The 26,516-nt window shown below is 32.4% G+C and overlaps 1 protein-coding gene across 16 annotated transcripts in view; it reads left to right on the top strand.

The window, feature by feature from the left end:
• Adgrl3 (adhesion G protein-coupled receptor L3) overlaps positions 1 to 26,516 on the top strand; it is a 776,587-nt gene that overhangs the window by 144,166 nt on the left and 605,905 nt on the right. For all 16 annotated transcript variants that reach the window (XM_047566096.1, XM_047566098.1, XM_047566083.1 and 13 more), the window contains exon 2: positions 23,827 to 23,891. The gene's annotated coding sequence lies outside the window, so the exon portion shown is untranslated. The remainder of the gene's footprint in view (positions 1 to 23,826; positions 23,892 to 26,516) is intronic.

The raw sequence follows: 26,516 nt of genomic DNA, 5'->3' as shown, positions 1-26,516 counted from the left end.
GAAATAAAGTATCTTGGAAAATTTTGAAAGTATGATTAAATCTAGAAGAAAGTTTGCACAAAATTTTGTATAGTTGAGAAATGCTAATAAGAAGCTGTGATATGTTAATCAAATAGTTGACATTAATGTAGGAAAGGTACATTTAAAAATACATCACTATGATGGCAAAAGAGATTTTTACATATTTATACACATTAAAATATGTAAAAGCTATATTTCAATATCATATGTGAACTTCTTTTAGGCCTTTTTGAAAGAAATAAGGAGTAATACAAAATTTAAAGGTCATTTGGTAAATATAAAAATAAATGTATAGTGAGTGATAGTAAATAATGATTATTAAATCATGTATGAAAATAGATTAGTAATTAAATAGTAAATATATTTAGTCAAACTGTTTACAAAGGAAATGTAATTCTGAGTGTAATTTTAAAAAAAAAATTGTATTTATAGATGGACAGAGTGCCTTTATTTTATTTGTTATTTGGTGCTACGGGTCGAACCCAGTGCCTCATATGTGCTAGGCAAGTGCTTTGCCACTGAGCCACAACCCCAGGCCCATTTCTGAGGGTAATTTATTTTAAAATATTTGTTTCCACTCATACCTTAAAAGAAAAGAAGCAAACAGGAAAAAATGTTAACAGTTTTAATATGTAGATGATAGCTCTATATGTATCCTGTATATTTTTCTGTTTTTAAAATTTGAATTTAAATTTTAAAGTAATGATATTTAATAGTGTAGTGATCCACTTTTCCAGGGCCACAGATTGGTTTAGTATTTCCATTTCAATTTTTCTGTATACAACCTATACCCATCCATGCTTTCTACATGAGTTTTTTCTTTTATCTCTAAAAATGTAATAGATATATGAAATTCCAATACCAAATATTCACCAGTTGTTTATTATGTGCCAGTTATAATCTAAGTAATCAATTTGTATCAATTCTTTTAATCCATACAACCACCCAATTATATAGGTACTGGTATATTTCTGTTTTATAGAGGAACAAACAGAGGTACAGAGAAATTGATGGGCTTATCCTCATTCTCACCATTGTAAATGGAAGATCAGGAATGGGATTCTTTGTGGTCTAGCTTTTCTGTAAAGTAGTTTACTTTGAAGTTTTGTGTATACAACAGCACATTTCAAAATGAATTTCTACATATAAAATTGTCTAAAATTATTTTAAGGGCAATACAAATATTTTTAGAAATGAAGGACTGATAAATTTGAGGAGAGATGCTAAGGTTATTTATTTTGGACAATGAGTGTGAAAGCAAAACAACATATATTTTATACTTCATATAAAGTCCTTTTTTGTCCTTCGGTCATAAGACTGTGTGTGTATGTGTGCACACACTTACAGGCACTTTTGTGACCCAACTAGAATACAGACTTTGAACTCTGACTCAATAAGCAATTGTAGGATATATAAAATTTTCAAAATTATTAATCAGGTATGTGAATAATCTGCCCATTACCTCTGGGTTCAGCAGGGCCAGGACAGTGGGTTCTGAAGAAATTAGCATGATTTATTAGTAGTTCCAAGTCATATCCTTTTCAATTTATCAGCATGACCTTATTGAGACTCTTTAAAAGCTCATAGAGTTCACCTTGAAACTCTGTCCTGCTTTGGTTAAAACAGTGGTGTAGTTTTGTGCCCTCTTTTTTCTCTCTTTAGTTTAAACTTGGTAGGTAGCTTGCCAGTGTCTGTTTTCACCTTTTCCTTGTCACAGTGTGATTTGATCAGGATATTGTAGGTCAATAGAACAGAATAATTTGTCCTTGGTTCTTCATTGTGGTTCTTAACACTAATAATAAAACGTCTAGGTTAATCTCTTGAAAATAGGAGTTTGGAAACCTCTTTTTTTCACACTAGTTCTTTAACTAGTTTGATGATGTTCCACAAGATTCCTTAAACTAAAATTCAACATTCTTATCTTAAAGTTTGGCAAAATGAAATCTACTGTTTGCTATGCAGAAATGTGGGTCAAGTAATATAAAATATTTTTATCAACTATTTTCAGATCCATCACACACGTGCATTGGGTTATGATGGTTTAATTTTGTTAATATTTTTATTGATTTAATACTCTTCAAAAACAAACTTCTTCACAGAGACATGCATTTCACTCTTAGAATATGTGTCTATAATTCATCTTTTATAATTTCTTAATCCTTAAAAATGCCTTATGCACTATGTACTACACAGAGATTGAGTTGACATCTACTATGTTTAAGCACATTATTGTACTATGTGCAAGTGACTTCTTTGTGTCCGTGTGTATTAGAATAAAACATGCCTTGGCAATCAAAGTAAACATTGACCCACTCTCTTCTTAAAATATGTAGACAGTGTTTTGCTGTGGAACATTTCACCTCTCAACACAGTTATGCTAACCTTCCTAAGGAAATTGTGCATCAATCCGAAAAATTTAAAAATGGCAGTTTTTCAACAGATATTGTTTGAATGTTTTAAGGATAATCTTTTAACTTCAGAAATAATAATTTCCAAGTTTCCAACTGTAATCCTGAAATACTAGTTAGTATGTTAATTTCATTTCACTTATTAATTTATATTTGGTAATAATAATAATAGTATTTTAAAATTATTTGACCTGAAAAGTATATATGGAGAAGCTATGTCTGTAGAAGTTTGACATTAGATGTTATATATAGAAGCCATGTTTATGACTAGTGGAAGAGATCAGACAAATTAGACCATAATTTTGTTTTATTTGTAATAAATTCCTTTTTACTCATTCCCTTTCTTCAACAAATGGAAGAACATAAAAAAGTTTTTATTACTATTTACTCAAATTACTCATCAATTAATATTCTCATTGGTATCTAGATAAGGTTTATAGATTTCAACGTTAAAAACAATGATTTTGGAAATGAATACAATTAAGCCCCAAAAGATATGTTACATAAAATTTGATTTATTCTTTTCTACAATATACTTAAGTTTGCATCAGCTGCACTGTGTAGTGGTATTGTTTTAGTAAAATGGAACATTATCTGTTAATACAGTAAAAATGATTTCACATATTAAGAAGAAAATCCAAGATTATTTTCCCTCAAAGAGGAAAAAATTCAGTTATGTAACTAATGATCCTATATCATAGCTTTTTTTCATTTCCATAGTATTAATTGAAGTTTTTTTTTTTTTTTTTCTTTTTCATTTTTGCAAGCATTTTGTGATACTGAAGTAAAGCTAACACAATTCATTCCATGGACTATTTGACAGGGTCTTTGCATTAAATAGCTTCTTTAGTTTTGCTTCTTAATTTTCTTTGCTTGGTTTCATTTTAAATTAAAAACGAACATTGAAATTTTCCTTGCAGTTTCTTGTCATAAACAAAAAAGGCTTACAAATGCATTTGATCATTTATCATCAGTAGGAAAAAAGTAAAGGGTAAAACAACAACAACAACAGCAACAACAACAACAACAAAAAACAATTAAAATAACCACAACCGCAAAGTTCTTCCCTGAAGGGTTCTAGGTTTTTCACTCTTTGACACAGCTTGTGAAAATATCAGGTACATTTTCCTCCCTAAATTTTTTCTGGCTGTATCTCAGCTTACACATGGTGTTTAGCAACTTGCCATTGTAATTTACTGACAAAACATAGTGCTTTATATTTTTTTCAACAAAATGTTGGTCAGGATCTATGTGAAAAAATGAATGATCTAGTCAATTAAAGTGGCATTAATTTTAAATCCTGTCACATAATTCAGTTCATTATCTGTAGGCATTAGGGAATTTCGAGGTTTATTTTTTCTTATTGGTCTGCAAAAAGTAATGACCCATTGTGTTGCTTTTGTCAAATAAATTGCGTTTTCTGATTTTACATTAAGGTTCTTCTAAACTAATTGCTTATTAATGGTTAGTACATTTTTACTTTATGTAAAATGCTAACTAAAATAGAAATAAAACATATTTTCCCATAAGGGCTTTAAGTCCAATATTATTATAATTAAATAATGTAATAGTATTGTTTTAGTTATATTGAATGATGATCTTACATATGTGGTTATTTTTTCATTGTCATTTTAATGCATGTCTATTAAGGAACATATATGGAAAGCATGGAAAGAAGAAAATAACAATTTTTACTCAGGCTTACCAAACATTTCACATATTTATAATACATATTTTCTCTACTTCACGGGTGTTTAAAAAACACATTTATGCTATTACATATATCTACCTTTGTATCTTGCTTTCTTTAGTATACATTTAAAGTATGTTTATGGGCTGGGAGTACAGGTTAGTGTTAGAGAGCTTTACCTAACATCTATGAGACCCTCGGTTAAATGCTCAGTACTGCAGAGGGGGGAAATATTTTCTAAGACCATTTTACATTTCTTATATTGAGAGTAGTTTTATTTAGTTATAAAGAGCCACAATTTGAGGGTAGAAATATGGCATTAGTAAGTGGGAAAATTTAACTTCTTGATAAAAAGTCACATATATCTTTTTGGAAACAAATGTAAGTTTTTAAAACTAATCAATGCTTTGATCTGTTTGGGAAGAAAGTAAAAATATGACTCTAAGAGATAATTTTTAATATGTAAAGACTGGAGCATTTGTGTGAAAAAAAGATTACTCTAAAATAAATCAGCAGTCACTAATTTACCTATGAAAGGCGGTGGAAACCCCAAGATCTAAGGAAATCATGAAGTCCAGTGGCTAAGGTACAGACTGAGCTAGGATGATTAATTTTGGATTGTTTACCTTGCTTGTTCTCATATGGAGTTATGAATGGTTATGAGGGTAAAAGATACTAATAGTCTTTTCTTTGGTCTGTCCTCTTTAAACCTGTCCATTCCTATTAGACTTTCATCCTGATTATTCTACCAAAATTCTTGTGTTTCAGTGTTCATGTGTTAAATCTAGTACTTAATGCTCAGTTCCTATTTCACTTGATCTCTCAGCCGCATGTGATGCAGATAATCTTCTTGGAAAATGTTTTCAGTTGTCTTGCTAGGTCATCCCATTTTCTAGTTTTCCTTGTATTTTTCTGATGTTTTCCTTAATTTGCATTGGTTTCTCATAATCCTTTCAATCTATAAATTTTGAAGATTCTCAAAGTTCAGTCTTTGATTTTCTTCTGTTTTCTTTCTACACTCTTCTCCTTGTTGATCATTTCTATTTTAACATTACATATGGTTGAAGTGCCAATTTTTATCTGTATCCTGAAGGTTCGTGTATGTAACTACTTTCTCAAACATTTGCACCAGAATTTTTAATATTTACTTTTAACTAATATGCCCAAAATTAAACTTATACCCTCTCCACACCCCTAGAATAACTTTTTCTAAAGCCTTTAGGATTTCAAGGGTCAACTACTTTGTTTCATTTGAAAAATGTCAAAAACATTAACTCCTTTTTTTCTCTTATCCCACATATGTAATTCACGAGCAAATTCTATTGGCTGTACCTTATATTCTTTGGGAGATCCAACTGTTTCTCACTGCTTATGGTACTAGCACCTTGGAACCAAGGCACCATCATTACTCATCGGATTATTGTAAACTCTCTGTGACTAGTCTACCTGGCCCTTCTATGATTTGTTCTCAACACATCAGCTTCAAGGATCATTTAAAAGTATGTCATATCATGTTACTCTGCTCAAAATCTTCCAGTGGCTTTCTACTCAAGTAATAAAAGTTAAAGCATGAATAATGGTTTACGCACTTGTGCAAAATTAGGATTTAGCTCCTTATTAGCTCTTTGGTCCCTCCTACAATACTTTGCTCCTTGTCTCTGCTGCAGCCCATTGGCCTCCTTTTCATCTCTTGCCTTAGGGCCTTTGCACTTGATCCTTCTACCCTGAAACACTCTGTAGATACCCTGTAGCTTGCTTCCTCTTCCTTCAGGTTTTTACTCAAATACTACCTTCTCAGTTCAGGATTCTTTTGTCTTATTATCTAAAGCTGTAAAGTCCCTCTGGGCTTTTATCACTGTGCACTAGTAAACAAACTTAATGCATTTTACTTAGTTATCATGTTTCTGTTATCTGTCTACACTCCACAGAGTTAAGGGTGCTTGTTTTGTTCATTGCTTTATTTCCAGTACCCATTTAAAAAAAAAAAAAAAAAAAAAAAAAAAAGGACATAAAAGAAGCTCAATACATTTCTTGAATTAATTAAATATTCGTTGAATGGATGAATTTTAAATCACTCAGTACATATTCAGTTCATTGTAAGCACCATTATTATTGTGTTGTTTTCAATATTATGTATAGAACTCACTAGTCTTCATTTGTAGTATTGGTTTTTCAACAGACAAAATATCTCAGTTGCCTTTCTATGGTAGAAAATGTCTCCTGAATTATGTATGTCTACCACCCTGTCAGTGGAGAGAAGCATGGCACTGAGAATATTTCTTTCTCATTCAACAAAATATGCAAGATGTAGGACATAACAGAGATGACCGAGAGCGAACTCATAAGAATATACTCTATGCTTCACATCAACATGGAAGCTAGATAATTTCCTGTTGTGTTTATAATTCCAAAGCAATGGGAAATGAGCAGCTTGTTTTATAGGAGTCTAAAAGTGATCAAAATCATTGCTGAACATGATATATAAAATGTCTATGGAAATGGAGATTATTAGGCTTTAAGAAGAGAAATGACAAAGTGACAGGAGAAATGACTTTAAGCATCTGACAGAGGGCATTGACTAAATAGTTTTTATAGCTACTAAAAAAATTACAAGAAAATTAGGTTGTAGTCAGTTTGTCCCAAACTGAAAATTTCTTACAAGTTAGAGTTCCCACAACTAAGGTTATGATAGTATTAAAAATATTTTCTTTTTAATCTCCATTGGTAGTTTTTTTAAGAAGACTTCTTTCTGAACTTCCAGGAGGGATTTGGGTCTTAGATGTACAAACATAGCTAGCTACAGGATGCAACATTCAGTGGACTTTTCCATAACAATTGGTAAGGGCTAAATGCTTCAGATATTTATTGATCATTTATTTAGCATATACAAAGTATGGAGCTCCAACAGTTTTGAGAACAGAGTGTGCTATCAAGTTGCTCTCCACGGGAGAATGACAGGGTTCTGTGAATGGCAATAACAATAGCTACTAAAATTTATATATCACATACTTTAAGCATGAATCTGTATTATCTCATTTAGTTTTTAAGACAATACTGAGGCATGGACACTTTATTTATTTGGTACCAGGGATTGAACCAGGTACTTTCAACCACTGAGTCACATCCCCAGCCCTTTTTGTTTATTTTTTTTTAATTTTCAAACAGGCCTTACTAAGTTACTGACTGGCTTTGAACTTGTGACCCTCCTGCTTCAGCCTTCTGAGTCTCTGGGATTGCAGGCCTGAGCCACCATGCCCTGTAGGTGGACACTTTTATATTCATATTGTTGTTAAAGACTTTGAGGCTAGGAGATAATGAAGTCACCAAAGAATTTGAATCTAGTTTATGAAGAGATCTGGCTGGGAGTATTGCTGGTTCATTCGAAACCCTGTGCTCCTAACCTCTGTACAAGTTCTGTGATGGCTCATCATGGTGGCACACACCTGCAATCCCAGTGACTCCAAAGGAAGGAGCAGGATGATTGCAAGTTGGAAGTCAGCCTGTTCATCTTAGATCTTTCCCGAGAATTAAAAATGAAAAGGACTGGGGATGGAGCTCCATAGTTCAATCCCCCATACCAACAAAACAAAACAAAACAAACAAAACAAAACAAAACAAAACAAAACAAAACCGTGTGATGTGCTGCATGCCAAGAAGAGCCCAACTGTGTGTATTTGAATCCTTTATCAGCCCTATGAATCCTTGTGACTTTGAAAATATCCATGGTCCTCATTTCTCAAGTGGGTGTAATAATAATGATCCTATCACATGTGAGGAGATTTCATGTATAGCATCAATGCCTAGCATGTAGCTGATATTCACTAAATGTAAGCTATCAGAGAAGTATAGCAGTATTTTATGAGATGGGAGGGAAGCTTCATTTTAAGATTACATGATTACAAAAAGCCTCATTAAAATAACTGCTTTGAATTGAACTTAACGGCATAAATAATATTGGTCAACCAAAGTAGAAAGTGAAAGGAAGTAGTTAAAAACATGGGCTTTTGGGTAGATGGTCTTGATTTCTACTTCAGAACCTGCCCATTATTAATTAACTTTTATGCCTACATTGCTACATCTTAAATCAGGACAGTAGGGGTATGCATCCTCATAATGGTCTGAAGAATATGAGTCACTGGATGCAGAAGGACTTGGAGCAGTTTCTAGCACACAGTGAAGGTTTGCATTTTTATTATGGATTGACCTGTATTTTTTAAATTGATATATATTTCAGAGCAATTCCTTTGGAAGCTATAATTTGAAGTGGCATAGAGTAAACAGTAGATATTGAAGACAGCAATAGACTTTTGCCAATTAAAATAGGGAAGAGTATTTAAAATGCTAAGAATACCATAGAGCTAGTGGTTTTTTAAATTATCATAAGTTATAAAGTACATGTTCAATCGTAAAACTGAAGAACACTGTCTAGACACAAAGGCGTTAGGAAATTAACTGTGAGCTACAGGATAAAGACTCTCTGAGGATGTATTTTTCCAATACAAGCATATATTTGAAAATTATATTTGTAAGAAAATTATTCTCTTGATCACGTGTACTGATATATCTCCATCTCTGTCCTTAATGCATCTTTTCCCAAGCTTTGTTATTTACCAATGAAACTCTCCTCCTCCTGTAATTTAACTCTGATCGTAGCATACTAACATCAGTGTTGCATGACAGCCCTTCCCTGCCTGTTCCCTGGGTTTAAATTCTGCATTATTGATACAAGTGTCAAGCTTGAAGAATTTGATCTATTTCTTTCAGGACTCTGTACTGAGTGACTTGTGATACTAATTTGGCAGCTTCTCTAAGCAATTTATTGGTCCGTGTAGCATTTGTTTCAACATTAGTTCTAGGGGAGATAATTGAGATATCAGCATGTAAGCCCAGTGGTACTCTTAGAGGTGGACCTTCCTGAACCCATGAGTAGAATAACTTGGTTTCCACTGTAATTTTTGACTTTCTTTTAAAAGCTCTAACCCACTGATTTAAAATTCATTAATAATATTTGGCTTTTTAATGTTTGCAAACTTTTACTCTGTGTTTCCTCTTTCATATTTTTATCTGGAGGTGATGCTCACTTGTCTTTTCTGAAATGGCTTGAGTTGTAAACATATAAGTTATGATACCTAAGATAGCATAAGTACACCATTTATTTCTGTCTTTTTTGGAATAATGTAGATCCACATTGATCTCTGACTCCATCATTTAGTAATTCTTTCATGTTTAGAAAGTCTCAGCTTCCCTCTGCTATGGATTTAACATGTTTTAAATGGGGGTAATGTTACTCACTTATATGACTGCATTTTAAAAAAACATGCATATAAAAATCAAGTGTGGCATTTAAGACCTTATTAGCTATGAATATTTTGTGCCTATTGTGTGCTAGGGTAGTCTTGAATGTTTTTACACATTTTACTTCTCATAATCTCCTTAAACCTTAATAAGATACTTCCTGGTCCCAATTTTACAAATGAGTAATTGAGGCATAAAGACTTTTAAAAATTTACCATGATGATGCTAGTGTAAAAGAATTTGCAATGAAGCAAGCAGCCTGACTCCAGGGCACACACTTTGGGTGTTTACCACTATTCCATATATGTTTATGTTATATGTATAATCTATATAAATAATTAGAGAGTGTGATAAACACAATAAGTCATATATCCTGTCCTCTGGGTTTGTTGTAGAGGATTTATGAAAGATGAAATATTAGTATAAAATCATGTCATGATTTATGAGAATTAAGGGCATTACAATAGGATTTTGACTGTCTTCCTTAAAAATCAGTGATACTTTATTACTGATTTTTGTTCTTTTGATTTTAAACAGAGAATTTATCTCATGTTTTTTGAAAAAAAAAATTTATGTAACTGTTTAATCCACTTCTTAGAACACAAAGTTCTGATGTTATTTATGTTTGCATAATGTAAGTAAAAATGTATTTGTGCATGCAGTGTCTATAGCATAGCATATCTAGAATAAATATTGTAGGTGAATGACTCAAGAAATGAAAGAAGCCTTTAACACAAACGAGGAATTAGAAGGACATTTACAATGTGAATCACTGTGTGTACAAACAAGCTGGGCTCAGGGAGGAGGACGGTGCTTTGAGAGACAATGCCATCATCCAAATTCAGTATTTATAGTAATAGTTATTCTGTAGTATCTTTTGCTGGTCTTTTTTCTTCAATAGTAGCAACACCTTAATGTTATTAATTAATATTATTAATCCTATTGAATGACCATGTTGTGTATGATATTGTCATAGGTGTGATACAGGATAATTCTGCACTCATGTCTTCATGTACTATTTGTCATACTTAGTCTTTTCTTAAATTTTTAGAGGGAATATTATGCACTAGGATATTCCTTAAATGACAAGTTTATCTGGCGAAGGGAATGGAAGATGAGATCTGTATTATAAGCTACTCTCACTGTACTCAATCCATAAGGCAATATTTATGATCTTGATTGTCATGGAGATGCATATGGCCTACGTATCTTCCTAGTCAGAGTTGATTCTATAAATGATAAAGGGGAAAATCGTGAAATTGTTGAATTTTGCTGACTTGAAATCACAATGTTTAAAACAGTTTCAATCCAGTGAACTACACAGAAATTTACTATTGTCTAAAATGTAAACTCTTGTTGATTTTTGCTCTACTGAGACTGCTGAAGAGACCAATACTTTGGGAAATAGGAAAGACTTAGAAGACACTTCACAAACACAGGTAACATAATGTTCAAGAGCATTTGGTGTAACATATTTTAGAAAGAATGTCATCATCCAGGAATTGGAGGTAAGCAAAATGTGTTGTCCTCTGTGCTGCATTTGCTTTATCCTTCAGGTGGTCCGGGCATAGATTGCATGGTTCTATTGGATGTCAGTAAGCCTCAGCTTTTGGATCATCTGAGACTTTGAGGGGCTGCACTATTGCAGCAATCTATAGTTGCTTCTGCTTTAAATTTAAAAGGAATTCCTAGGGCTCCTGAAGCTCTGAAGCAGAATATTTTCCATCCTAAAATGTACAGAACTGTAGAACACCAGTAATAATCCTTAGAGGCTGCAAGTCTTAACCAAAAAATGAACTTTCCTTATCTTCTCTCTGTCTTTCTGAAGTAGCAGAAAAAAAAAAAATGAGTGTTTGTAATGTTAAAATTCTGTATGGTATCTGTAACATTTTTAACATAGTAATAAATAGATTGATAAGAATAATGATGAAAAGAGGAAAGATGATAGAGTTGAGAAAAATTATAATCTTAATTGTCATGAAATTCATTAACTTTTCAACAAATTGATTACCTATTAAATAACTGATTTGAACTAAGAATTTATAATTCATCAAACATTTGGTTTAATAAGCATAGATGTTTAAGAATTTATAATTTACCAAATATTCAGTTTAGCAAACATAGATGTTTAGGTATTTGATTATATGCTGGCTATGTTCTCTGAAGAGTTTAGTAGTTTTAAGGAATCATTAAAACATTCAAAGATTTTTTTAAAAAGGGATTATGGTACTTGATTTATTTTAAAAGAACTTTTTTTTTTCTTCTTCTGGTGCATATATGGCCACTAGAGAAGCTAAAATGGTCCTACATTTCTATAAAAGCATGATTTAGTGGAACATTTAAGTGACATTGCTTTGGTTAACTTCACCCTCAGCCACATGAACATCAGTGTCTATTGATACATTATAAAGGCACAAGTGGAATGCAGCCTGGCACGCTGGTGCCTGTGCTGAGGTTTAATAATGCATCTGTATCATTTTTTCCCAGTTGGAAATAACAGGATGTTGCCTTGTAATTTTTTTACTACTGTATAATAAAATACAGCCATAATAAATAGCATCTAAGCAAGTAAAACTGATTTGGACTGAATCCATTTTGCCTTCATCACTTCGTATATAGCGCAGGCTTTTAAGTAGTTGTATATTCTAAATGGGCTTAATTGTATCAACTTGCATTTGACTGTCTTTGCAATGAAGTAGAAACAGCTATTTTATTTGCTGTTTAATATTTAGGTGATGTTTTCAGTAAATTTGCCTTTGTTCTCCATTATACTTATTAACAGATTCTCCAGATATGGTGCACATTTTTCTTTAATTAAATTAGATGGACCCTCTAAACTTAATACTGTTATTTTTTTCTTTTAGTATTATTCATATCAGCTGTGCTGATCACTAAATAGTTCCAATCAAAAACTTTTGTGTACTGTTAAGAACTTGCACAATTAACAGTAAATTTCTCAGGAGCAGGACTAATATTTACAGCATTACCTCCATTAGATAGCCCAACTTCAAGTGTACTGACTCTTTGTTTATTGAATTTATTATTGAAAAAAATGACTATGAACAATTTTTCAGCTAAATAGATAAATAGGTTTCCTTCTTATATATTTAAAACTTTCATCTGTTTTAATAGAATACAGGTTTAAGTGGAGTTGAAATCCTGAAGAATTTAAAAGCTGTTGTCTATTAGTGGGAACTTTGCTAGTTATTAGAAGGACAAAACAGATTTTGGGGCTGAAAAATGATTTCAACCAAATTTTTCAGAGTTCTCTGTTGCTGTTCTAGAAATATGCAGCTCATCTTTGATCTTGAGTTTTTACTGTAATAGCCATGGCATGCTATTTTTACAGTTGTAACAAGCATGTAATGATCATGTAAGAAAAGATAGATGCATGACTGTTTTCTATAAAGCATGACTATTTAGTTTCAAACACTATCTTGAAGGAACAGGAGACATGCAATATTTTATCATTTATAGGTAAAATTGTTATGTTCCCATATTCTCATTTGAATTTGAGAAGTCAACTGTTAAGGGGGAAAATAGAAGAAACAATTTTTAAAAAATATTTAGTTATTAAAATTTCCTTTTTATTTCCTGAATACAGTTTTAAAACAAATTGATTATATGTAGTGATACTGTAAACTAAGTTCAATACCAAGTAAATTAATTCAGACAAGTCATTCCCCTGATTTGTTATTCTTTGATTTTTGTCATTATGAAAAACACAATTTCAGTCTAACAGACATTTTTTGCTTCAAACTTAAAAGAGTTGTGTTGATATCTCATAGGTAACCTTAATTATTCTTACCAAAGGTTTGTGGATACATATGTTTCTACCTCCAAAAAGCCAACTGATTAAAAAAAAGTATTAGATATTGTTTAGAAGTACTGATACGAATTTTCTGTCTCCTGGATATACAATATCTGAACACAGAGATATAGTATATAGAAGTAAAATATAAATACTTAAATATGTAGTATTTAAAAAATGTACAATATTTTTTAAGTAGTCTTTCCTGTTCTACAACTTCAGTTGTCTGTGGTCAACTGTGGTCTCAAAATATTAGATAGAAAATTCCAGAAATAACTAATTCATAAGTTTTAAATTATACACCACCAAATAGTGTAATGAAATATTGCATTGTTCTACTCTGTCTCACCTGAGATGGGAATGGTTCCTTTGTTCAGTGTACCTGCACTATATGTACTACCTGCCCATTGGTCACTTGGCAGTCATTTTGGTTATTAGATCCACTGTCATGGTATGGTGGTGCATGTACTCTAGTAGCACTTAATAATGGCCTCAAAGCACAAGAGTATATGTATAAGAGTATATGTACTGGCAATTCATACATTCTGAAGAGAAGGCATGAAGTACTTCCTTTCAGGGAAAAGGTAAAGTAAAAAGATATTTTGATAGAAAGAGACCATTCATGTAAGATTTATTGCAATATATTTTTATAAGTATTTTATTTTATTCTTAGTTACTGTCATAAATCTCTTAATGTGCCTAATCTACATTCTAAACCTTATCATAATATGATTGATTATACTGGAAAAAAACCAGTATCCATATGCTTGGGTGCTATTCATGGTTTCAGGCTTTCACTGGGACCCTGGTGCATGTTCTCTACTGATAAGTGTACAGATACCAATAATGTCCTCAAAAGGAAAGACTAAAACACAAACATGCACATGTGAGCACACACACACACACACACACACATCCTTTAAACCTTAGCAAGTGTCTAAATTTAATTATGTCTAATAATATAATTTTACCTTCTTGATTTATGACTAATTTGAATTATGCGGTAGTAAAAGGTCAGTTATCTAGGGTCATGTATGGGTGGGTAAGCAAGTTCTTTGGGTAGAGAAAATTTTCTAAAAAGTGGAGGCAAACATCCACCCTTATTATCATACCCAAACTCCAGAAGTTTGCCGACTTGTATAATCCAACTATTTCCAGTGTTCTTTGTAGATTGTTTTTGTTTTCCTTACTTCTTCATATGTTTGTGTTGGTGGTAGATAGTCTGTCAGCTACTTTGGCTTCTCCTGATTTCTATTTGTTACAATTCTGCATAGGAAAGAAGGCCTAACCAAATCTTGATTGGGGGCCCCCCAATACTTTAGCTCTTTGAGTTTTGGTGCATTGTGACCTTTTAAAAATTGTACATCATAATTTCAGAACTTTAAGTCACATTGGTTTGATTTCCAGATGTTGGAGTCTCAGATAATAGACTTATTTTACTGTGGAGCATAAAGCACACAATTTTAAAGACATTCATATTGAAGGTTTTCTGCTTGAAATCTTAGTCCAAGTGAGAAACAAAGCTTTATGCAATGAATTCTAGGCAATACGGGAATGGAACAGAAAGAAAAATGGAAAGCCCAGTAGCAATGCAAGGATGTTTGGTATTTGACATGTAAGCTAATAGCTTTTAGACCTCTAGCCAGATTTTTTTTTTTCCATTTGTGCAGAAGTATTTATTTTATTCTTTCTGTTTTTTGATCCCTCACCCTACCCACTACACAGTTGGAACATTCCCAAAGATTCTGATTGCGGTCACTTCTCAGAAGATATTCAAATTTCAGTTAGAATACATTCATTGATTTTTTTTTTTTTTTTAATGACCAGAGGACAGGATTTTTGGAAAAAGTAAATCTGAGATTCAGCATCTGGCTTGGTAATCCTGTGATGGTAAAACCAGACCTGGTTGTGAAATGAAATTACAAAAACGTTATGATAAAATCCAATGCCTGGGGAAGGGGTCAATTCCCCTTCCCTCTCTTAGCCTTTCTCCAGGAAGCCTAATTAACCAGGGATCCCTACCTTTTGCATTGTCAATAACTGCCCCAAGAGTCTGACTACTCCCTCCTGACATGTAATAGATGTCCGTGAAAAGAGCTGTTTCTCCTTATCTGTTCTGTGAGCGTGCTTTATGTTAGAGACCTTGCATAAGACCTTCAGCCACATAGACTAGTAATTTTTTTTTTTAAAAAGAGGAAAAAACCCCAATGATAGGATGGATCTAAGATGATGTCAAATAACCTATACATATTGTGAGAAACTGGATCAGGGCTCAGAATTTGGAGTTTTTGTTTTCCTCTGGGCTTGCCGCTATAAAATAAAGTTCTCCTCCTCTCGGAGTGCTGCTTGCTGCTTCTGAACCAGTCTGTTGCCCACAACAATCCTAACTGTTTTAAACATCAGAAAATACTTCATTAGATGCCAGATTTTCATCTTCAGTAAAAAAACCTAGATTCTACCATACTCTCTTGGAGTTAATGTTACCTGGCAATTTAACCTATTAGGAGAAATAAAATCATTTTCTGGAAGTGAAATATAGAAGCTGCATAAATACACACAAATTCAATAACTGTTATTTCCTAAAATTCAATCATGAGTCTGTAGAAAATGTTTGATAGCATGCATTATAGCACAATAACTTTTTCTTAGGCTATTTTTCCTTATATAGTATGTAATAGTTTGAGAATAAGCTGTTTGTCTAAATGTACCATGAAGGATAAGTACACTTTTTTGAATTAAAAACCCGATAATTAAAGACAGGATAATAAATGTTTAAAGAAAATGATCTTTTCATATTACAGCCTTTTTGCCTTAATGTATTTTTTAAATTTCTAATTCAAATTTTATACATAGAAGAGGAATGAATTTCTTACATCCATATCCAACTCTGAGATAGCTCTGATATGAATCAAAAAGCATACTTCCTAAATTATCTTGATCTACACTGTTCTAGTGCCATGTTTCAGGATAAGTCCTGTATACCTGTTGGGTTGGTGTTAAAGGAAAGAAGATGAAGTGACTAGAGAAAGTTCAAGTAGTATGCATTAAAAACTGGTTATTATTCACTGCATTTCAAAATGAGTTAGTGTAGAGATTGTTTAAATAGTGAACATCTCCAATCCATTCAATGTGAATTAATTCATATGCAACCTGTCAAAAACCTATCTGTATTAAAGAACAAGGTGATTGCATATTTTTTCTTTATATATTCATCTTAGAAAAGATAAAACTGACATGAATTTTAAAATATATATTCAAATAAAAAGTAGCAATAAGTATTACTAGGTTGCTGGTTTATTTTGAAAATTCATTCTATATACTTTATGAATTGTAGTTTCTTATTTTGACAGGAATTCTGAGAACAATTTTTTTTTTCCTTTCTGACTTGACTCTTGTATTTTGAAAAACATTCATTATTAAAAATTCATTTTATTTTTCTGAAGTTGAAGCAAATGAACATTGATGTCTATTATACCCTTCTTACTAAAACTTCTTAAGTACTAAATTATTGTTATAATTTCATTATTTAGAAAGCAAACTGTTCCAATTGTCTGGAACTTATTTGTCACAGAATTTTAAATATATGTTTTGTTACATAATTGCTGTTTCATGATGTAAATAATAGGATAGATTACAGTTTGTTCTACTATAAAATGATCACTTGAATGTATAGAGGGTAGGCATACTTTATTATGCAGAAGATTGATAATTTACATTATTACAGAAGTTGGGAACCATGATTAGCAAATATGTCGTGTAATTATAGTCATAAATAGCCGTGTTGAGGGGTAAAAACACAGGGTAAGTTAAGTGATTGTTTTCAGATTGATAATTTGAGGACTATTTCTCAAATAGTAAAGGAAAGAACAGACAATGCTCAGGAAATAATCTTGGAAAAGTTTACCAAGTCCTCTTAAGATTAGGCATCTGACTGCGGACTCCTTGTAACGCAGAATGTTAGAAGGAGAGCAGGAGGCCCCTGCCCCATCCCTCAATTCATGATGCCAGTAGGCAGTTTCCATTGTGAACTGAATCCTTTTCTAGGTGTTTGTTCTTACCTTCATCAAAACTTCTGCTGCATGTTTATCATCTTTTCTTCCACTACAGGAAGCATCTCAGTTTCCTGGGTGCAATAGAATGCTAGACCTCCTTCTGAGGCTGTATTATTCACAGCAGGTTTTCTTCTTTATTATACCATAGGACAATTGAAATGAAAGCATCTGTTGAGTCATTCCTCTGCCAAACTCAAAGAAGGAGGTACTTGAGGCTGCGAGGGCTTGGGGAGTCTTTGAGTACTTGAAAAAGACTAATTCCTTGCTTTTTAGTACCTTCTTCTTGGCTGCAAGAATACAATCCAATTAGATCCATGAAGGAACTTGTACCTCTCAAGTAGGAAGCCAGGTACTTGGCAGAAATTAGTTTTGTTCTTACACAGTAGTCCCTAACTCACAATGGTTCAATTTAGATTTTTTTGACATGACAGTGGTTCCAAAAACAAACATTCAGTAAAAACTACCTTAAGTTTTGAATTTTGATCTTTTTGCAGGCTACTGTTATGAGGATACTCTCTCATGATGCTGGGCAACTGTAGTGAGCCACAGCCATGAGATCATGAGTAATCAACTGATAATCTATAGGGGACTGTTATAGTACATTGGGTATATTAAATGCATTTTCAACTTCATATTTTAAATTTATGATCAATTTATTGGTACCCAACTCTATCATAAATTGAGCAGTATATGTACATTTGTGAACCTCTGATAAATTGGGGCAGAAAAAGTCTTTTCTATGGTTCAGAAAAAGTCTTTGTGTAATTGGTTTCAACCTAAAGAAAATAAAGTAAAAGACTAATCCTTGTGTGCACTGCTCTTTCCATAGCTATTACTGCAGTGGCTGGGTGTGTAGCAGACACCTGAGATAAGTTCTTCCTTCCCTTCCCCTTGCCTTCCCTAACCTATCTGATGCTATCCTGTCTGTGTATCTAGACGGCAAACTAACTCTTACCACAATAAATGTCTTCTTTTCTTTTTTTCATTAGTTATAACTTATTTTAATATATTTTGAAGTAAAATGTAAGAATTTGAGTCATCTACAATTAAAATGTTGGGAAATAAATTGATTAACCCTTGAAGATTATTTCTGTATTTTGAATTTTAAACTTTTCTTCTAATAATAATGAGTTGCCTGTGCATTGTAAATATATTATATCCTATAAAAATCTCTTGGCTATTAAAAATTAATTATGTTTTTTTCAGTGTGGAAGAACCTTATGAGTAATTTTATCAAATTGTCACTTTATAATGAAGATAATAAAGAATAGACAAGGCAAGGGATTTTTTAACTTTAATAATTGAGATTTCAAAAATGATTAGTGGAATTTTAAATAATTAGTAATTATTTTGCATTTGTCTTCTGGTAAACTTGATATCTATTTTCCTTTAGTGTAACCTCCAAAAGGAGTTTTTAATATAAAAGAATGCATTCATCCTTTAGAAGGTCTTGAATACCTATTTCTATGGAAAGCACCATGGTGCTTTTGTAGGTTACTGAGAGGTAAACCATCATGAGATAAACGAGTTCTTAGATAATTCAGGTAATTTGTTTTCAGGGTAGATTTGAGAGGGGTTAGATAGATGCTCTAGGAATACTAAGGTGCTGTTGAGGTGTGGAGGTCAGTGGTGAATGGTGCTGTAGCCAGCAGTTGAATTAAGGATAATTATCTTGAACTCTTGCCTTAACAGTATTATTTGGTAACCATGGTAATTGTTATTAATTATAGTTTTCTATTCTATAAAATATTTTCTCTGCCTGCTTCACATAGGAGTGAGGATTATGATAATGGAAATTGAGATAAAATTCTAATCTGATCACTACAGAGAGAATAATTTGGTGGTATGTGATAATGGTTAACAATAAGGAATGAAAGTACAAGGTATTTGAAGATAATCCACAAACTAGTAGGTTGAAAACTGAGAAGCGGGGAGTTAGAAAAAAGATTTGAACACTATGCATACAAATAGACATAATATTTGAAGGTCTACCTAAAGATGAAATGTCATAAGTGCGATTACTATGTCTATTTTGAGATCATTGTCTCACATTTTCCTCTGTAACCTCCAAACAATCTGAAATGATAGATATGAAGGATATATACTTCTTTTTACAGATAATACAATTGTACCTAAAATTTACAATTTGTCTAGTTTTTGAAAATGATTAAAGACTAATTCTTATGGACAAAAATATTGCCTTTTTTTTTTTTTTTAAGTTCAAATGTGGCAGAACTGTTTTAAAATATCACTGTCAGGGTTGGGAATAGACCTCAGAGGTAAAGCATGTGTTTAGCATGTGCAAGGCCCTGGGTTCAATTCCCAGCTCTTAGGCTGTAATCACACCTTTAACTGACAATAGAATAATCTTTCTAAAAAACCTGTTTGTTTATGTCTCTTTTCCATTGCTTCATGAACCTTTACTGGAACATTCAGTAGGTGATACTGACATAGCTCCCTGGCTGCTGAGTCACATAGCAGCTTACTAATCCCCATTGAGTAGTACCAATGTATTGGTGGAGTGGTGACCTGGGTGGACTTCAAACATGGACCATGGCCCAGTGGAGCCCACCATGGCCAACATGGGCTTCAGGCCCAGAGAGCCAATGCCCAGGCAGATCAGGGTGACTGATATGTTACTCTTCACTGGTCCCACGCTGCCTGGTGTGAAAGCCCACTCCACACAGCACCACAGCCTGAACCCCCAGACATTCACTATCTGCTGACCATAACTTCCTGGGATGCTGGGATTGCAGGCCAGTTGGAGGAAAGAGAAATGGGACAGACATAAAGGAAAGTTCCAACTGAAGGGTTCACCAGCAGCCTTAGTACTCTTTTCCAAACCCTGTCATAAATTTGAACCAATAGCATTATTTTGTTTTGAAATCCAGATATACATAAATTTGTACCATTAACATTGACCCATATGCTATATAGAGCCCTAGACGAACACACTCAAGTGGCAACCCCTATTGAATTCCCTTTTGCTTTTTGAGAACTCTCTTTTCTTCCCACATGAGTAAGACCTACTCCTTTGTACTCATTCTTCCTTGTCTGTGGATTTCATTCCTCAAATTCACAAGACAAGAACCCAGAAAGAAGACATTGGTGGTGAGTGTCTGGGATTTGCTGCAAGACTGGAAGTCATAGCCCACCATTAAGAGCTACAACACAATTATTGACTCCAGAGGCCAGTATCTTACATAGACCCAACCTGCCAGCAGAAGCAGAGACTCTCTGCTTTTGCTACTACATACTTTTGGATTTAATATCAGTTGAAATAAGAAAATACAATTTATTTTCTCTTATTTCCATACTAATTTTTATTGGGATATCCTGAACCTCATTTAAATTATCAGAAGGTTATGGTGATTTCTAACAGTGATTAACATCATAAAATTTTGAAGTGAATGTTTTCTAAAAAATTGATTTAAGTAAGCTAATTTTCTCTTAGATTATATATATCCCCTTGACTCATGGGTGGTAATAATCAGTGTACTATTGAAGAGGCTTGAGAGTATAGCAATGATTTTGAACTTCTTACAGTCAAATTCTGGCTTTGCCACTTAATATCTTAGCATATTTGTGTGTAAAGATGATAATATCCATACAAACCCCAAGATTTTTTTTTTTAAATGTAAAGTGAGAACATAAATAAAGAGTTTAAAAGAAAATGTGCTGAATGGTAAAAATATACTACATAAATGAAAAGTCTATGTATATTACATGTTGCATATAATGCTAAATGTTACCAGTGTTTATATATGTATTCATATACATATTGTCTCTCTTATTCCCCTTTCTCCCTCTGTATGCTTCCCAATGGGAATGTACACGCAAGCCCTATGAGTGCTGTTTTTATTTCTTTACTCCTGAATCCATATCACTTAGAGTAGTGCTTGGCACAGTAAATATTTGCTGAGTGAGTAAGGTTTCTCTACTTTTAGAATTTATTATCTCAGGATTTTAAAATTTTCCTTGGATATTTATGCTTATAATTTTTTGTTTTAATTGGTGAATTGAACCTTATTTATATTTTATTTTCCACTTTTGATATCTTTTAATGTGTGATTGCCTTATAAAGTTTGATGCAAAGCATAGGATAATTTAATTTTTAATTTTTAATTAAAGCAATCTGGTACTTAGACCCAATTCACAAGCCCTCCAGTGAATAGCAATAATTTCCAGTACTTTGCTTTTATGTTACTTTTGAACTATGTATAACTATAAATTGAAGAAAATATAGAATTTAAGTACATGAACTTTCATCTAAAGCATACCAAAATTTTAGGTCCTCCTTGAGTGTTCTACTTCCAGTTACATGCTCAAACATATTTATAATAACTACTTAAAAATCTCTTTTAGTTCAAGTCATAAAGTAGAGACAAAATTTAGCCGTATTACTTAGATACTGATAGAACAGGATCTTCTGTTAAGATGCCTTTCTCTATCCTTAGCTTCTTTTCCGTTCCCTTCAGCCTTCCCCTTTTCCTTTCCTCTGCTGGGCCTCACACCTGCCCTTCTCATCAGGAGGCTAAGTGACTAGATAAGCTTGCCCTTGGTCTGAGCTTTATGCCCCACTCTTAAGTGCTCAAAGTGGCTGTAATGTGAAGCGATGGAACATTGAAAAAGTCATACTGTAAACTTAAGAGTCTCTGTTCTTATATATAAAAAGAAAAAGAAACAAACATATAAATATAGCTGGGAAAACTAATGTAAAGACACAGTAATGGTACAGTTTTGATTTTGGTCTCAATTTATGTGAGGCCTGTACGGTATCCAAGAAACATCTTTTAAAAAATATTTATAAATATTTATATGTAAACATTTTGTTTACTCAGTGAGCATTTTTGAGGACCTTGTTAGGTGTCTTTAGAGAGAGATGATACAAACTGAATAAGGCGGAGTTCCTGTTCCTCAGCAGTTCTTACAACAGTGTAGAATTCAGCAAAATAGAGAACAAAACAAAGAGGTATGGGATCATCAGAAGACCTGCCTGGTTCTGCCTATGGTGAGGGGGTGTGGTGTGTCAGAGAGAACTGGGAGGAATTGGTCATGCTTGGATGTCAGAAAGTATTTCCTGCAAGGGAGGAAAAAGCCCTCAGGAGTGATGATATTTGTAGGCAAGCCTGTGCTGTTATTACCCATGCTTGTTTAGGATATGTAAAACATTTTCAAAATGGAATTTGACCGTTCTTCAAAAACTAGAGGGGGATGTAACCCATGTAAACAGTCAATAGTTATTGAAAGAACATGCTTCATTTGTTGAGAGTGGTTGTTAAATGAAATCCAAGCGGTTGATTTGAAAACTGCTTTTGGTTGCCTGTCCATGTAACCAAGCATGCCATTCAAACATGGGCTTGGGTTACTCTTCTGGTATAAAACTTTACTAATTAGCCAAATGTGAGTGGACGCTCACTAGAAAAAATACAGTGAGCGCCATTGTTTAATATTTTTTAAATCTGCAAACAAAATAAAATACTTTCATTAGCAAATAGTTTTCTCATTTATTTTCATATTAGGTTATAGTATGCCTAATTTTAATCAATAGTGATTTTATAAAGAAAAACTCAATTTTAATTTTATGCTATTGACTTTTCCCCCTGTATTTAATTTCTTACCCATTCGGTGACAAGATGCTTGAATAGATAATAGCTTTTGTCACTCTTTTGACATATGTATTTCTATTGATAGCAAAGTACTACTATAAAATAGTGTAATAAATGCTAAATATCAGAATAATTAATAGAACTGATGATTGTGTAAAGTTCTTGAAAAGATTTATTAGAAATTAAAAAAAATATTATAACCAGTTGCAGAATCCCTAGAGAACATTAAAATCTTAAGGAAAATCCTTTGCAGGAAAATACTTTATTTATTTTTTTTTTGGGTATGGAATCTGGCATGTTAAATTTTACTTTAATAACACAAGAAATGAAAGACTGTCATGACGAGTTAAAGAAAATGAAGACAAACTCCTGTATATCAATGATTGAGATAAACTTGTTTTGTGTGTTTTGCTAATTAAGAAAAAAAAACCTTTGAATTTATGTTGATTTCTGTAATCACAGTCTGTATGGCTACATAAATGTATAGAGAATGTTGCATTCGTGTGTGGGGGCACATATGATTATGTAGTGAAACATACTAAGGTGTTTCTCAAATATTTTCCACAGCAGTTTTCTAAAGATAAAAATGATAAGCTATATAACCCAAAATCTTAGTTCTTATTGTTAACAATCTAGGATATTTCTTGGAAGTCTTAGAATTTGTTTTAAAACTGTGTGTTCTTTTAATTAGGAAAATATTTAAATGTTGTACCTACCCAATTCATTCATGAGCCCAGTGAACATGCTTCAGATTTGTCCCATGTATTCTGAATTGCCTCTTTTACCATAGGCAGCTACTGTGACACCTAAACTTTGTGGGGGAAAAATAGAATTGTCAAGTAGCAGGAATTATTCAAATAATTTTGTGACTGTAGCCGTAAAATTAAAAAAACTTTTTTTTCTGTGTGAGTTAATTGAATCTTTTCTTTCTTTTTTATAGGAATGTTTACTTTGTTAAGTCGGAGGAAAAAACATGGATTTTTAGCAATCGAAGAACAAACTAAGGTAATTAATAGATTATTTTTGCCAGCCATATTTACTAATAATTTCAAAACTGTATTTGCTGTATTTATATTCAAGTTAGCATATGCTTTTATGAGTTTTTGTCATATCAAAAATGCAGCACACTTTAAAATGGAATTTTATATATTTTTGGGAAGTAAATTGGCATTTATTAATATGGTTTTGGAAAATAAGTTAATATTTTCTGAACACATTACAACTAATATAGTTATGCATATTGGATATTGTAAGGAAATTTGTTTTAGTTACCTGAAAAACAAAAGGGCTAAAAAATGAATAGTTTTATTAGCTATTTTTTGAAAAAGCACATATAATGTATTACTTATTTAACTAATGTGAAATAACTACTCCGAGTTTTTTTCCAGTTGGTACATGGAAAATGTATTAATGTCATTTTTAATTCATTTGATTTGCTCTCATTTTCATATATATTAATTGTGAATATGAGTATTAGGAGATAAAATGTATTCATTTGATAACAAGATTTTTAATATAAAGTAAATTATTTCCAAAAGTATTAACTACATTTATCACAAATATATATATGGTAATTTCAGTGACTTGGGAGGCTCAGACTGGAAAATCACAAGTTTGAGGTGAGAGCTTCAACAACTTGGTGAGACCCTGTCTCAAAATAAAAATAAAAAAGGGCTGGGAATATAGCTCAATGGTAAAGTGCATTTGGGTTCAATCCCTGTATCAAAACCAAACCAAACCAAGTGAATGAACAAACAAACATTTATGGAGTTACAACATGAAAGATTTCAAAGAGTACAACCTTAGGTCACCACAAATATTTACATTTTCCCCAGCAAATCATAGAAGGCAGAAAAGAACCTTTATATTAAGCAATCAACATTAAAATTTGAATTTCCTTTCTACTTCAAGTTATTGAAATTAAATTCTGTAAAGAACTTCGTAATGTCTAAAATGTGAATTATTATTAATATACATCCTAAAATTAGAAATATCAACTTTCTTTATTGTTCACATTACAGCAATTGCTATTCATTTAATTTTGGATTGCTGATATAATTGGTATGCATTATAAACTACTATCAATCTATTTTCATTTACTCTCTATATTCCCTTTGCCTATAAAGTACTGAGTGTGTCAACACTTTGAAAACATTGTAGGTGGTAAATTTTTGGACGGATATTCCATTCTTTAAATGTTTTTGCCTTAATTTCTTAATCAGTGCATTCTTCTCCCATATATTATTCTCATTTTCTAGATTAGGTATGATTGAATCTTTCATTTGTATTTATTGGCTTATTACATTAGCATTTAAATTTTGCAGACGTTCATCTACTAAGTTGAATATGAAATGGTTTCTTTGGTACTTAACGTTAGTGAAATAAATTAATTAAATTAACAAAAACAGGTTCATTCATCCATTCCTTTTTGTAAGAAAATAAATTAAAAAAAAAAATCAAACCAAACAAGAATTAAAGGCACTTACTCAGGAGACATTGAAAGCTAAAGGTAAAGATGAAGTTCTAGATACTGTTGTACATATTTTCAGTGATTCATTGACAAACTGCTAAGGGAAGAAAGGTGGGAGCAGCTGTTTTCTCAGTGAGTCTTGAAACCCTCATAGAAGCTGTGAAATTCACTGAGAAACCAGCTCTCAGACTGGTTCCTGAAGGAGCAAGGAATGGCCACTGAAGGATGGCTGTTTCCTGTGTTACTGAAAGAGTACCAGTGTGGTGAGAAAAATGTTGTGGGATTAACTGGGAGAAGGAGGTTTAGAACAGCCCATGGAATCCCATGTTTGCCATAAAGTGCATCATTTTTTAGCCTCAATGTCTCCAGCATACTTAAGAATATCTATGAGGGTGTGGAAATAAAGTTTCAGAACATTTCTTCGTATTTATTTTCATTAGAAAATATAAGAATTAAGACAATATTTACTGTAACGACTATGATGCCTTCTAAATATGAAAGTTTTGGAGGAATCACAGAGATTTCACCATTTGAAAGGTTGGTGGGGTATGTTTGCTTCCTCTTTAGTTGAGATATTATTTATATATAATAAATTCATTTTTTTGAAGTCTACAATTTATTGGTATTTGGTATATTCATAAGTTGCTCAGCTATCACTGCTATCCATGGCATTTTAATTTTCTTAAAAGGAAACCTGGTATCTTTTAGCAGTTTATTCTCATTCATCGCTCAGTTGGTCCCTTGGCAACCACTAACATAGTTTCTCTCTGTGGAGTTTCCATATAAATGAAATCATATGTGTTAGCTTTTATATCTGCCTTTTCTCTTAGCATATTTTCATGTTTAACCCTATTGTAGAATGCTCATCAGTATATTTCTTTTTGTGGTTGAATAATATTCCTTTATATGAATATAATACATTTTTTTCATTCTTCAGTTAAGGAACATTTGAAGTATTTTTTTAAACTTTTTTTTTAGTTATTATGAAAAATGAAGCTTTGGACATCTGTGTATAGATATGTCATTTATTTTTTATGGATATATAGAATATCCAATTCTGGGGGTAGAATTGCTGGGACATACGATATCTTTATGTTTAACATTTTGAGGAACTTCCAAACTGTTCCAAAGTGTCTGTACCATGTTCCCACAAGAAATGT

The sequence above is a fragment of the Sciurus carolinensis genome, chromosome 10, assembly GCF_902686445.1.
Source record: "Sciurus carolinensis chromosome 10, mSciCar1.2, whole genome shotgun sequence".
Taxonomy (NCBI): Eukaryota; Metazoa; Chordata; class Mammalia; order Rodentia; family Sciuridae; genus Sciurus; species Sciurus carolinensis.
The sequence above is the reverse complement of the archived record's forward strand: the minus strand, read 5'-3'. Positions and strand labels throughout refer to the sequence as shown.